Genomic DNA, 15,998 nt, shown 5'->3' on the forward strand with positions numbered 1-15,998 from the left:
AATTAATACGTTACATTTTATTTTCGACGGTAGAATTGTAGAAAATCATTTGATCTTTTTGGATTAATCGCGACTAAAAATTGTATCGGACCGAAGGATTAATTTCACGAAGAAAGCGCAAATGTACTATCGAGTAAATTGTACGTGTCAACAATAATGATTTCGCATCGATCGGGAAAGAGTTACCGACGAGTGTCTAACGATCGTTCCGGTATCGGAGCTAAACAGACTACAAGCATAATTAAATGGCCGCCGCACAGTGTCCATAAATTCGCCCTAATTCCCTGTTAATTCCCGCCGCAAACCTTAAATCTTAAGGTAAACTGTATAAGGCGTTTCCGGAACTAAAATTACAAGATTAATTGGTTTTCGTTCGAGGAAAAGGCGGGCAGCGTTTTAGGAAATTTCGTCGGTTTCGCTGGGACTAAAAGCGTGGAAGCCGAAAGAAGAAATCGAGAGGTCCGAAGGGACGGGGGATTCGCCGCGCTGTGAATTTTAAAGAAGGAATAGAATTTTAATTCTCGCCGTGGGAAAGGAGAGAGTGCAATAGAGAAAGAGAGAGGGAGAGAGAGAGAGAGAGAGAGAGAGAGAGAGAGAGCGAGAGAGAGAACGCTGCGGGGAACACGTATCGAAAACGATTGCTCCCAATCGCCTTTTCCCGGAAGCCGATTTCTCTCTGACGGCGCGTTGCGTCGCCCGGTGTCTAGTCTCTTTGGGAAGACATCCACGTAGGAAAGGAGGTCGAAGGAAATATCTTTCGGTGGGTTAAACGCGGGGCGTTTTCCAAGCTCGATCGGCTAGGAGACGAGGAATCACGCGTCACGCCGGCTGACACCTCCATGAAAATCGGCACGTGCCACGAGATTTTCGCGACCGCCCACGACGAGCTTCTGTCTGCCGTTTTCCAGCCCGTTGTTCTCCGGAAAAAGGCCGGAATCGCTCGGTTCCTCGGTTATCTTCGTCCGAAGAGACAACCCAGCTCTTTCTATTAACGCGTTGGCCGCCATCGACAGCCGCAAAATTAGGCACAGTCAACGCAATTTATTCAATACATCAGGCACGGAGGAATTAAGATTGATTTTATTTTTGTTCGTTTACTGGTTCCTCTCCGTTCGGTACCCTTTGCTTTTCTGACTCTTTAATCTGTTTGAAATCATGTTAAAATCACTTGAAGGTCACCCAAGGTCAGAGTCAATCAAGATCAGAATAAGATCAAGGCGACGTGCACCAAGTAAACATGAAAAATGTCAAGTCAGAGTAAAATCAATAACAGGACGCGTAAAACGAAATGGGGCTCAGTCAAAGTCACAGCAATGTCGATCAAGGTCAGCGTTAATGAAAACCGGGTTAAGTTCAAGACGGAATCAATTAAAAGATCAGTCAAGATTAAGATCACAGGAAGACCTGTTAAAGTTAGGCCACTGAATATAAAGGTCAACAAAGGTCAGGTGAAGATCGAGGCGAAGGCTAAATGGATGAGAGGGTGTGACAGGCTATAGGATAGAAGAGATAAAATGGGAAATCAAATTTGCAAGATTGAATGAAAATTGTCTTACATTTGAATACAAATGCCAGCACAACCAGTGTCAAGTTCAAGACTGCAATGAGATTCGTTCGGGACTGGTAAAAACGCAGAAGAAAATTTGCCCGAACTGTACCGGTTACAGAATATGGTAAAGATCCACGTGTTTCGAGAATCTAGATCGAGGGAACAGCGATTGATATTTCCGCTGTCCCGGGGAAAGAGTGCTCCCGGTCGCCGGCTAACGGGAAAATCAATGGGGGCCTCTCGTCTTCGACGGCATTGATTGAAGTTTGTCTTCCGTCAGGGAATCAAGATCGTCACGCCACTTCCGTCTCGGCGGGGCCGTTATTCCATTACGCACGTCGCGTGTCAACTGTCAAATAAAGGGCAAACAAAAAGGCGCGGCAGGCTGAAAGACGACGCGAGATGAAGCGGAGGATGCAGATGCGACACGGCGAGAGACGCGAAACACCGACTTTATATCCGGTGTCTTTTGCAAACAGTTCCGTTCTAAGCGGAAACCGTGGAATTTCGGAGAACCGTTCGAGGCGAGACACGCTCCGTAGCGGTAACCTAATCTGTTCGTTGAAACGAATTATGCCCATTCGGGAATCCCGCGGCGCTTCTAGATTTTAATTTACCGCCAACCATTTCAAAATCGTATATCACACACCACTGCGACGTGCATTTCTTTTTAAAAATATTCACTCGCAGTTGATCGTAACAGTTGCGTAAGCTTGTAATTATGTCTTCGGCGAAAATGTTCTCTGACACGTTTCTCCATCATTTTCCTACTTTTTATAACGTTATAGTCATTTGAGGATTTTACAGCAGTCCTAGATTTAAGTTTACCGCATAAACATTTGTATGTCTCCAGTCAAGAAAATTCTTCGACACGTTTCTTAATTATTTTCTTATTTTTATGACGTTATAATTAGACTGCGAGTTTTATACATTTACGACAAAAATGGGTAAATCAAATGCAAAACAATGAAAACATTTAGAAAATTTATGAAGATTGTTGTACCGTTTTCAATTCTACAAAATCAATAAGAAAACAATTTTTATTTGCCACAAAAATGCGCAGGCTAGTTAGAAAATGTTTGGCAAGTAAGGTGGGCATTGGACAAATTTTTAATTACATCGATGTAGATGAGAAACATTTAATTTCAAGCAACGTAGGTATATTTTGTCGAATTCGAAAGTGTATATTGACACGTTTATAATTGTTTACCGGCATCGCAAGCGAGAAACAAAGTATGACCGTGTAATTGGCACAGATACCCTTAATTGGACACCCGGAGGGCACTCGGCTTTCCCGCCATTTGTAATTCATTTCTTGCCAGTAATCAACGATTCGACGACCAAACTTTTAATCCGATTAGCTCCCGGCCGAAAGTGGCTTCGTCTCTTAAAATTGATCTTTGAACTTCTTATCTCGAACCTCGTCTCCAGGCTTTACTCGAAAAACTATTCGCGGACCTCTGCAAACGGGAGATTTATTTGACAGGTTCGAGCAAAACGCCATCACGATAACACACAAAACGGACATGAACGGAATGATTACGCGGGTAGTTAATCCGAAACGCTCCGTGTCACTGGTCGATCTTGATTAACCCGCCAGGGACTACGGTGTTTCGGCTTGTCTAACTCTGAACCGTATAAAACTGAGGATAGTGATAAACACCGTTCAGTATTTGCAAAAAAAGTGAAAATCCCAAAATGTTCATCTCCTGACACTCAGTTCATTGTTTTATTCGTACGATTATTAAATCCTACAATGTTCACCCCCTAATACCGTGTCCACTATTTTACTTGCATGACGCTGATATTATTAAATCCTAAAATATTCATCCCCTAATGCTTAACCTATTGTTTTACTTGTACGATGCTAGTATTATTAAATCCTACAATGTTCATCCCCTAACACCGAGTCCACTATTTTATTTGCATGATGCGGATATTATTAAATCCGAAAATGTTCATCCCCTGATACTTAGTCCATTGTTTTACTTGTACGATGCTAGTATTATTGAATCATAAAATGTTCATCCCCTTATACTGTATTAAGCGTAGTACAATTAACAAAACGGAGAACTCAGTTTGCAACAATTTTTGCCTCGCAACCCCTCTTTCAAAGTATTCTTCGTTCTCCACCACCATCAAACCTTCCAACTAAAATCGTGGGAGTAATCAACTGACCTTGAAAAGCTAAATTGAAGACAAACAGCCTGCAAACTAAAATGTCAACATCCGTAAACATTTCTAAGCACCCTCTGAGTGGTAGTAGCGCTGCCATTGGTAAATTATGCGTAAAGGGCCGCGTCCCTTCGGCTTGCAAGACGAGTGTCGGCGTCGGAGTACGTGTTCCGCGAAATTTTCGCTAAAAAATCATCCGGGCAGACGTCGAGTACGATTCTGGCGACGCGAGGAGAAAACATTCCGCGTCGCGGCGCGAGATCGTCGTTCGTTTCGATTTCAGTTTGAGCGTGGCAGGAGCCTCTCGCGGGGGTGGCGAAAAGGGGATGCCCGGCTCCGACGGGGGTCTTTGAACTCATTCTGCGCGCACAGCCGCACTCGCGTATCCTCTAATACGAATTCGCGACATTCCCTTTCAGAAACGAACATCCACCCCTTACTCACCCCCACCTCCCCCCGGCGGCGTGCCACCCGGGCCGGTTCTTACCGCCAGGCCGCGTGCATACATGCACCCCCTGGCTGTCGCGTGCGAGACGCCGTCGAAATATGAAAGCGCATATCCTGACGTTTCCTTTAATATTCTTTTCCAACCCCTCGTCGCTCTCCGGTTTCTATACCGCCGCGGAAATGCGGAACGAGCGTGACCGGGGGCTGCGGAGGGGTGGAACGCCAGGAAAGGGAAAAGAAACGGGAGAAAGTGAATGGGACGCAGCAAGATTTCGGAAGGATTCTCCCGGTATTAATACCTGCAGGCGAAGAAGGTGAAGATGGTTTACTGTAGTTCATTGTTGGTTGTTCGAAGGCGTTCGAAGTGGTAGTAGGTGGCTAAAAGATTGTTCGTGTGTTGATTTAAAGTATTGCGAGCCTCTATACCACAGGTACAGTGATTTCTCTATATATGTCGCCAAGGCCTGGATCGTAAACGTCGCGGAATTATCCCCACTACGAGGCCTCGGACGCCGAGCAATGTAAACATAACACGACTCGGGTGTGTCTCCTGGACGATACATGACGTTGGCAAGACCCGTGTTGTTGACATATATCGGGAATTCGCTTGAATTCGTTTGAAGTCGTTCGAGAAGTTGCTGACATGACTGTTGAGTAAAATAAGCAAAACTCTTTCGCGTCATTCCATAAAATTGAGTTACCAGTTTGTTTACGGTAACGTGACTGGATGTCAACCCTAGTTAGAATCCGACCGGGATTCGGCAAGAAGCTTGTGTAATTCTTGAGTGTGGTTTTCGATGAAGCCAGCGAAATAAATAGAACGGCCCCCGACTCGTTAAGCGTTGAAAGTGACAAGTACAAATTGCAGAAGGAGCACGACTGCCAAAGTGGTAGGGATGACGGAAACATTTAATGTGAAAGCGTTCCGATGGAGACCCCCGTGCACGGGCGAACGTTTTAAATGAAAATTTAAAAAAGTAGAATTATCCGGCTCGGCCGCGGGGAGCTTACTGTAATTAGACGAGTATTTAGTTACGGGGAAAAAGGAGGATTCAACGTGACGGGAAGAAAAGTGCTGTTAACGTAATAAAAGTGTGCTAGGAAGGGGACAGAGGGTGGGGGGACGTTGAGGGGGTGTGAGGGAGAGAGAGAGGGAGAGAAAGAGAATAGAGACGAGTGTATTTTCGCGGTGACGTCCTGAAAAGAGAACGTACCGAGTAGCGTTATAAGAAGATTTCAGCGGGAAATCTGAAACGCGGGATTTAAAGAAAATAACACGGGAAAGAAGCGGCCGGAAGAATAACGAGATATGACTGAAAGAAACTCGAGCGAGCGCGAGCAAGCCCGAGAGGAGAGAGGAGGCTGCCGCGCGCGCGGTTCGAGTGATAAAGCGTTGAAAAATTGAAAAACTGCCGGCAAAAAGAAAACCCCCGGCAACCGATCCGGACCCGAAAAAACCGAATCGCCAAAAAATAAGGAATTTTAGAGTAGGACACACACGTGGAAGAAACAAATCGGTGCGTGCCCGAGTGCATCCAAAATGGCGGCGGTAATGAATAAAACATTGCGACGCTCGAAACCGGAAACGGAAAAATGGAACCGCGCGATTTGCACGCTCTCCGTGTTTTTCCAAAGGGGGTGCGCTGGTAGGGGTGGGGTGGGGTGGGGCTGAGTGCAAAAGCCACGCACGAGTGTGCACGAGCGGACAGACGCGAAACGAGAAGGCGAGCGGATGAGGTCGCGGAAGAGACAGCGATCCTGTTTACGCGCGTCTTTGCGTCTGGCCAAGACGAAAAAAATACCGGAAAGAGGATATCCCTGAAGAGAGAATGGCACGAAACAAGAAGACGAAAAAGTTGAATAGCAGGGGCGAGAGAGTGTTCGAAGCAGCGCGCGAGAAGGACGGAATTTATCAGTCGGCAACGAAATGAAAGAAAGCACCAGCAGCCAGAGAAAGCGGAAAGCTTAAAGATAACAAGATGGGGAAGCCGAATGAAACAGCGGTTCCCAAACTTCTGCCGAGCCGAGTTCTGACAAGCCAGACGCCGCGATACATCTGCGAAATTGCATTTAATAAAATATTGTAACAAGGGAGGCAAGTAGCGAGACCAATGGTAGCGAAAATCCGGGTCTATCTTGACCCAGAATGTCAGTCGCCATACAATTGCTCAGTTTCTGACGAATTAATTGACGAACTGCCGCATCATGATTAACAGAAAGATTAATATGTCTGCAAGACGTACCTTCAAAAATATTTTTCCAAAGATGGATAAACATCGTCGATACAGTAGGAATCTTTATGCAATTTCAAATTACCAATTTCCCATTTTTATAATTTATTTTCTAATTACAGGCTTCATTGTAGGAGGACTAAACTGAGAATATTATATACAGGGTGTCCCGCATACGGTGGACAATTAATTAGGAAGTAATTCTACACGCAAAAGTGTAGCGAATTCGCGTGCTATTAGGTAGGAATCGGCTGACGCGTCTGAGCATGACCTACCGATTCTACTTCCTGCATATACTATAGCACGCGAACCTCGCGGATCTTTAAGCTCGTTTTTCTCGAAAACGAGGCGTGAAGGAACAAAATTTTATTCTTTCTTTTCGACTCAGTTTCGCGTGTAGGGACACCCTGTACAAGAATGATCCGTCGTCCGAGGTTTAATAATTTCACGAGTAACTGTCCCGAGCCAATGAAAAGAGTGTCCAGTAGAATTTTAACAAATTAACCACAGGAGGCTGGCGTCGAGGATCCTAGAGATGGGAACCGCTGGGACAGCCGGTATCCGCGTGCGTTTCTGTGTACACGTCAATTTGCGAAATAAGTAAGCCGTATTTGGCGCAGATGCGCAGTATCGAGGGATGCATCCGGATCCCGGCACCCGGAAGTGCGCCACTCTCCCGTCCCAGTTTGGTTTTCGCTACGAGCACCGCCACTTGATGAACATAATTAGACGAGTCTCGATGACGCAGCAGAGAAAATTATAGTAACGAGTGTCGATCGCGACGGCTAAACGTGTCCTCGCTAATCGGATAACTACCTCGTGATCGCTCAACCTCGACCGATGTCCGATCGTTTCCACCTCGTTTGACAATTCGATCTAGTTCGCAGTCTTTTCGCGCCGCGTTTTATTCCGTTTCTTTGTTTTTCATTTTTCGTTCTGCGAGCGAAGCTTTCCGAATGCCATTAGGCGAGTAAGCTGATTAAAAGCTTGCCCGGGCGTCGTACGGCGAGCTTATAACGACAATAACAATACGGAGGAGCTTCTGTCCGCTGGATACCGTGCCCTTCGAGGTATGCAAGGTAACTGGAAGAAAGGGTAACGATGTAATCTACAATTTAGCGGATGTCGGAGCAAACGTTGGCCAGGTTCGCTTCTGTCAGGCTTTGCAGTTCATTATATCAATTGACTTAGAAGGGGCGAGATTCCAGGAGATTAAAGTTCCGTAAGTTTTGTCGCATATTTTCATAATTCATGTGTCGAGCGGATTTCAACCGGATTACGAGCACTCTTATTTCTCCTCTTATCGTGAGACGTTTCAATTGCAACTGCCCCGGGGAATTGTTTGCAAATCCGGGCTCGTTAGCGCGTCTTGACTGAGTCGCTCGCGATGCAGTCGTTGCGTCGACGATGCAATATTGTGAAACAGCATAAATATTACTTGGTGCCCGGTGAAGCTCGTTCATTTAAACATACGTATCGGAAGCGTTCCATTGGTCTTCTTTCAATAACTGTGTTACAATTTTGGAGGAGCTTAAAAATACTCTTTTGAATAATAATATCAGAAGAGATTATTCAATTATGTTACTTGGGATGGTTTTGTTTGTTCGCGATTAAAATTCCTACTGCCAGTAACAAATGTACTAAACTACGATGAAATTCAGATACCAGCTACAACCTCTACAAAGGAAAGAAATAATCTCCGCTAGGTAATGTGTTAATAGAAACTCGATGAAAGAGAGACCAGAGTGCAAATAAACAAATACTCAATACAACAGCCTCATGTGTCTACAGAAAATGGATAAACAGAAAACAGAGTACAAATACACGAAGACAAAATGCTCGATAAAATTGTTTCAGCTTGCAATAAGTAGGTTTCTACCGAGTCGTGTGGTAATAAAAAGTTGACAAAACGAGACACAAAGTACAACTAAACAAACATAATCGATAAAATTTGTCGAGCTTGCAATAAGTACCCGTATAGGTTGAGCAGGCTCGTTAGAACAAAACCAGATCAATTTAGAAATTAATGTTAACGGCGCGAAATTCGAGATGGCCCGGTTTCGAGGAAGACAGTAGGCGGCGACAGCGTTAATTTCGAAATCCAATCACGCCGGATTACAATTTGTATCATGCCTAGGTGCAGAGAGGGGGGAGGGGTGCAGGTTTGCACGGTGTCACGAGCGTTCCGTCCCGTTCCCATTCCTGCCGGCATTTTCCTTCTTTCCTTCGTTCGCAGGCTTTCCCGCCGGACGGATGAAGGAAGGGCAGAACGCGCGCGCGAGGGAGAGAAAGAGAGAGAGAGAGAGAGAGAGGGTTGGAAAAAATCGGATTGTCCAGTTTGTTGGACCGGCAGCGCTGACTCCGCAGGCTCAGCCAGTAATACATCAGGAGCTTACCGACCCCTCAAACGTAAAATACCCATCTAACCCGGCCCAACCCCCGCGCACGACGTCTTTCCCACCCCCGGATCCCCGTTGCTTCAACCCTCTTTAGTCGTGTCGCGGCACCCCGCTCCCCTCCGCCGGTTTCTTCGTGTATTTTGTACACAACTGCGCACACTCACCCCTCGGAAAACCTCCGAGCCGAAGAATTCGTGGGTCCTCCGCGGTGGAAAAACTGTTCACGTTGCAAGCACACTCCCGGACGTGTTATTCAGCAGTGCTTGTGATCGCGGAATTTACGGAGTGCGAACCAGTTGTTTGCCACGGGCACAACAAGCCCAGATGAATTACCCGATGCTCCTCTACCAACCTACCTTTGCGTCTGCTCGCGTTTGAACGCATCGCTTGCCTGCCTAACCGATTTCTTTTTTGTCAATTGATTTGACAAAACTGTCAAGAGAACAAACGACTTTGAGCAAAATAAGATGCAGGAGCGCCAATACATCGCTTAATACTGATCACTCAAATTTTTCGACACTTTGACCTTGATTCTCGAGGTCAAGATTAATTCTGCGGTGCATTCTTTTTAACGAATCTCCACCGATCCACAAGTGTACAATACACCCTGTATACATATAACTTTCCTCAGGATTGTCCTAAGGGTCGATACAAGTAAGCATAGCGAGTGAAAATTATTTTATCACTATTTTAACCCTTAACAGTCCGGAAGTATTTCAAGTTTACTTCCCAAGAGGTCCAAGCTATTTTTCATACGAAGAGAAACTGTGGACTCAACATTTTTATATCAAGTATAGGAAGGAAAATATTTATATTTTATTTTTTTTATTATTTTTGCCGCCATATACGCGGCATTGGACCCAGCAAGTAAAAGTACCATGCCGCTATTGGTCCGTTAAGGGTTAAATGTTCTCCAAGCGAACATCTCGGACAATAGACAACCGAATATTAATTATTCGTCCGTTATTCTCACTCGAATAAAATGTTATTCGAGCCCGACGCTGCATGTAGATTTTCGTGGATCATCGAAGCCTCGATCTACACAAATGCATATGCAAACACGGTAAAAATGAAGGTTGTGTATCCGCGTGGCGCTCATTAAACGAAAATCCCGGCGTCGTTTCTCCTCACGTTAGAAAAACAAACTGAATCATTCATGAAGTTCAATCAGATTTAGCTGACTTACAGGCACGGGCGAAGGGGGAGGATGGGAGGGGGGAAGAGAGGGGTGATATGACTGTAGGAGAATATCTGGCTTTCGCCCAGCAAATCCGCCGGCTCCTGGACACACCGAAGTGATAGCAAACAGGACTCCCCCCGGTAATCGTCCTTGGAAGGATCGTGGGAACGTTGATTTGCCGGGCGAGACTTGACCGATGCAACTGATAACCCCCTTCCCCCCCCCCCCCCTGGTTCCCTCGAACCCTGAAGTTCAGCGTCGGTTGGCTGAAAGTGGCCAAACTTCCTTTTCCGCGGAGGAAGTTCGACGACCTGCCATTGGATGACAATGAGCCCAAGGTAACCGCGAACGCGCGGCTGTTGCTGTTGTTACCGACGGAGTTCGACGCGATGTCTGACCCCGGTTTCCGTGAGTCATAGAGCTCGCCTAACCCCGGGACCTAACTCGGGATATATCCTAGCCTTTGAAGGGGAACTACCGCTCCGACTGCGTAACGAGTCCTTCTACTTACATGATGTCCGCATCCTTCACAAAGTAAAATCAACGTAAACGAATCTCCCAGAATGAAATGAATGTCCCAGACAGGGTGTCAGAAACCACAAGGGATGATGCTCGAGGTGATTTTAAAAAATCTTTTCTTTGACAAAAATGTTGATCGCATCTTTGTTAATACGTTAACGAGAAACGCCAACCAATCGATATAAAAGTTATACAAAACTTAGTATACAATGTATACTCAGAGATTCTTACAAAATTGGCGTAATTTAATTATATTATTATAGGGGATGCTGTCTGAACCCTTTTGGATTCTAAAGATCCTAATAAATTTCGGTTTATCTGGATATGTGGCAATAAAAATGAATTTCTAAACCTAGTCAAAAATCACTGTCGATCATACGTGACCGAGGTGGCAGTTAATGTGTTAAAAGGTACATTTTTGGCAATCCTTGAATTCCTGCGACAAAATAAATAAAAGCGGAATGAAGATCGAAGGGAGGCAACGCAATGTTTTGGCACGTCCAAAAATCTGTCCCACGAACGAAACTCGGTCTCCGCGGCCGAGACTGAAGTTTGTTTTCCAAAACGTTCGGCGGGTGCTCTTCATCACGGGCCAAAATAAAATAGTCCCGAGTGTTTGCTCGCCGTCATCCTTTGAAGAGCTCGCAACACCCTCGCGTATTCTGATCCTCGGTATCGGTGTCGAGTCGCTTCTGATGAAGTAAACTACGATGTTTGCGCAGCGCCGACGACAGACTCCAGTGTATAGACGTAAACCAACGCCGACGTGCCACGCAAAAACTTAAAACCCTTGGGACCCAATTTCCCGTGTGACAGCTGCTCCGATGGGGGAACCATGCCCCTCTTCGTCAACTTCAGTCACTACTTGATAATCCTGAAATAAAGTCTAATTATAGGTTCGACGGGTCGACTGTTATCTCCGCAAAAAGAGAAACGTACCTATCGATCAAATTTCACGAATTCCGATTAACACCTTGAATTGATGCTGAAATGGTGAGCATGGTTGGTGCATTCTTTCATTGAGTTCGAGAAACAAGTTTTTTTCAATTTTACCGGTTATCGAACGTTAGAAAAAATTTGTTTTGTGGTGAAGAATATATAATATATGAGCTATAGAAATTGGTTATTATTTGTAAAATATAAGGTGAATGAATTTGGTTATTATCCTAACACCTTGCGCTGAGACTGTTTCCCATTACGGACAAATGACTGGTTCCATATATCAGACTTATGAAGAAGAAGATTCCAAACACAGTCTTAGAAATGTTATTGATTTCCCCTTTAAACCGTAATAAAATTCTATCACATACGATAGACATAAATCTGATTTTTCCTCTGCTAGGAAATTATGAACTACAAAGGAGTTCTAATCGCTGCAACCGTAAAATAAGACGTAGGGTGTTAAGAATCATAAACATATAATGAATCACCGAGGATGAGGACAACTATTAAGCATCGAAGATAATCCCGGCGGGCCATTAACGCGAGTTTCTTCGCGATCATAAATCCGTCCGGAAAAGTCGCGGGTTCCATTCAGGGAAACAAGACAGGGGTCGCGCAAACTCCTTTCAATTTGCCAACAACAAATAGATAAATCATCTCGGGAATGGGTATCTCGGATCGACTTTCCGCTCGTAAGGTACGGCGGCCCGGTGTCTGCGGCCGCTTTAAAAGTCTCGAGGCCTTTCGGCTTCCGAAAACTCGAAGTTCCTGGCCAACAGAAAGATCGTCCCCCGGAACTCCGGGTTCCACCGATAAGCGTGCCGGATAATGAGTAATAGGCTGCTTATTTTCGAAGTTCCATTTGCGCGGAGTTTCAACCAAATGAGGAGGGAGGGGGTTTCAGGGGCTCGAGTCGCACGAAAAGGAAGATGACTGAGAGGAAGACCTTGGAGGCGACGGGGCTGTAAGAACGAACTTTTGATTGATGATAATAATTTCTGAAGGAACTTTTTTATTATGATAATAATGATAATAATAATAATAATATCAATAATATTGATAATGATAATAACGATCACTATTATTATTATTATTATCATTATCACGAGCTTTTTAATGGCGGTCTACCAAAGCGCGGAGAAGGGATGTACGCAATCAAGGAAGCCACTAAGCCCCCGGCGAACTACGTAGGGGTCGAAGAATACCGAGGGTTGCGAGGCTTCGATTCAGCTTCGATGCGAACTATTGCGGATCCGACGCTGCGATCATGTTGGTCCGCAATTAGTCCGTAAATGTATCTGGTCGTCTTGCAGGTTGCTCGAATTTTTTTCTTTTTTTTTTGTTAATTTTTAGCCACACACAGTCATTGTAAACCATTAGCATGTTACATGTATCGATTATATAAAGTACTCTTATAAATTGACCAATTTATGCATCGAGAAAACATATTGTACTTTCGCACAGAATTAATATCGTAATTTGTACGACGCATCTTCGAGCATTTGTACGTAGTATGAAGCGCATATTGATTTTTAGAGCAGTTCATTTTTATATGTTCATCTTGTTCAATTTCGCACGGGGAAGTGCACACGCACGGAAACGAATTCCACGGTTTTTCGCCGGACGAGACGCCCTGTTCAAAATTCAATATCGCAGAAACACGTCGCCGGTATTATGATATTTCTAAACTCATAATACCCAGCGGATAACATCGCGCGGTATGACGTGAGGACGATGTGGACGGGGGGAGGTCGATGTTGGTCGCTGGCAAGGTCGGGGGGATGAACGAGACAGGGGTTAGGGGCCAGAAGTCAGGAGGATTGGTCCCATATTGGAAAACCTCTAATGCAAAGTCATTGCACCGAGACCCACCCCCCTCGACGACGAAAACATCCTGAATACGTTTAATATCCACATAGCTGTTATTATAACGGGTGGATCGAACGGAAACGGTTCGTTTTGTGCTATTTACGTTCAATCATCTCGTTCGACAAACTTGAACTTCCATAAACTACTTTATCTAAAATAATCATTTTACTACCTGTAGAATAAATATAACTAATATTTATAGACAGACAAACCAACAATGTCTGCGGTCAAACAAAATTTAAAAAAAGACTCGGAACAAGCTCGCCATTAAAAGCTCAGTAGAAAAATGTTTCATCAAGTTCAGAGTCAGTTTTCAATATTCCCGAGGCCAGCCTCGCCTAATCGCGCAGTAAGTTAGGCTCCACCCGGTATAGACTTTCACCCCGGCATCTAAATTTCCCGGTTGCAAAATCCTCAATAAAATTTCACCAGGGGCATAGTGTATCGCGATCGCATTAGCGTATCGAATAGACGTCACATAATTACCTCTTCGTCCCCTCCTCGAGGTTACAGTGCAGAAGGGGGGTTGTGCAAAAAGAGGGGGGAGGGGGGAAGTGCGGTTAAAGAGTCGAGACACGTCCTCTTTCCTTCGAGCAGTTAAATTCAATTTGCACGGCGTCGTACACAGAAACGTACAATGTAAGAATGGCGTCGGCCATTTCACCTGAGAGATGCCTTTAAGCCGAAACGTGCCGCGATAATGTAACACTGCTCGCGGATAATGGAACTTATGATATATCATGGCGACGGTATGGATAGGATGATCCCGCATTCACCCGCGTCACCCCCTCTCTCTCTCTCTCTCTCTCTCTCTCTCTCTCACCCTCTCTGTCTCTCTCTCTCTACATATTGTAATATCTTCTTATGAAGAGGCGCGAGAGCCTTTTACTCGAGGACCCCGGCAAGGATTAAAATTTATCTGGCACGAAACAAAATTTCGAATTTATCGTACGGCTTCCTTTCCCGTGCGCAGCGCAGAAATTGGAATTCCCTCTATTTTATGCGACGACGGGGTGGCATTAATATTATTATTAGGCGCGTACATGCAAAGCGTTCCTTTGTCGAAATTTTTGCACTTCTTCAGAGTCTTTTGAGTTTAGACGAAATTGTTTTGTTATTATTTATTAAATGCGCGACGATCATGGAATAAGTATACAAGTAAACTGCAAATGTGATGCATTTATTTAGCACAATTGGGGGTGGGGGGGGGTGAAGTTTAAGACAGAAATTTCAATTATTCTCAAACGACGAAATTGTAACGATAAATAACTGCATGATTGTCCAATGCATCCACGGTAACAAAATGAAAATTTTATTTAAGGAAACATTCTGTGTAAACGATACAAAGTTGCCACACCGTAGAAAGAATAAAAGGAAAACAACATTTAAGGTGCTTGTAACCTAAACCTTAGCTTAGCTGCGACAATAGCTGCATCACCTTTGTGCGTTCACTTATGCAGCAACCATAAAGGTTTTACACACCGAAATCTAATCTATCCAACAAAATCAGAGCTAAAAGAATTCAAGGTCGACGAAGTTGACCACCCTCGCATCTCACAAACCATAACCAAGTATACTATCATCGGAAAAATTTACTTTCGAACACGGAGAAAACAAATGCGACACTTGGCGAACGTGTTAGCTGTTTCCCGTGAATTTGATAATTAATAGTTTGCTGGTTCGACGTTCATATTGGCGGTCGTTAGGGGTGGCCGAAAAAGTGGGGGTTGGAGGGTGAAGAGGACGGAGGCGGCGATGGCCGATTATCAGTGAATTAACCTTTCAAATCGACGGCAAACGAACACGCGTACAAATCGCACGGCCGCAGAGTTAAGCTCCATTCATCCGTCGTTGGACGCCGGCGTTCCGCGTCCTCTTCCACCGTGGCTACGTGAGATCCGGCGTCACCGCAGGGCTTAAACGGCTTTAAGGATTTCTCTGGAGGAGCGGAACGTGCCCCTTGCCCTCGGCTACGATTCTCTCTTTTTATATACAATGTAAATGCCTAGCTCTCTCTCTCTCTCTCTCTCTCTCTCTCTCTCTCTCTCTCCGCGCTGTCTCCGTTTCTCCGGGTCGGTACGTAATAACGAAATTTGTCGGGCGTATTAACGCCTTCCCTATTCACCGGAGTCCGCGCCTTTAAATTCATGGACGGACGACGACGCCGCTTGCACAATGCTCGAGGTATTACTACTCGAGTATACATTATTCCCGGAGAAATTAACTTTGAGCACGATATACGGCACTGACCAGGCAATTCCTTCGGATTTTCCTCTCTTCCGATGTGACATTTTTTCTTCCCGACAATTCTTCCCTTTGGAGGCCCTTCTCGTGGATCCGACAGTTCTAGTTGTTGGTTGCGTTAGATGCATTGAAATTCGCAGTCCGGTGACAACATTTGATTAAACATTTTCCAGCGAAGGAGAGGAAATGCTGCTTCAATAAACATGCCGAGCTCGCGAGAGACGCAGGACACGTTTCTCCGCATTTTCATCAATTTTCAAAGGAATTCCGGATAATAACGCCGCCCCCAAAACCGGCATCTTCAGCAGGCGGAGTCACGGATCCTTAGTTTTGACAGTTCCATAAACCCGGGCGAGTCTCATCCGAGCGTAGCCCCGCTCGTAGACGGATCTTAAGCTCTCTCTCCCTCTCTCTCTCTCTCTCTCTTTCTCTCTCTCCCTCCT

The sequence above is a fragment of the Halictus rubicundus genome, chromosome 8, assembly GCF_050948215.1.
Source record: "Halictus rubicundus isolate RS-2024b chromosome 8, iyHalRubi1_principal, whole genome shotgun sequence".
Lineage (NCBI taxonomy): Eukaryota > Metazoa > Arthropoda > Insecta > Hymenoptera > Halictidae > Halictus > Halictus rubicundus.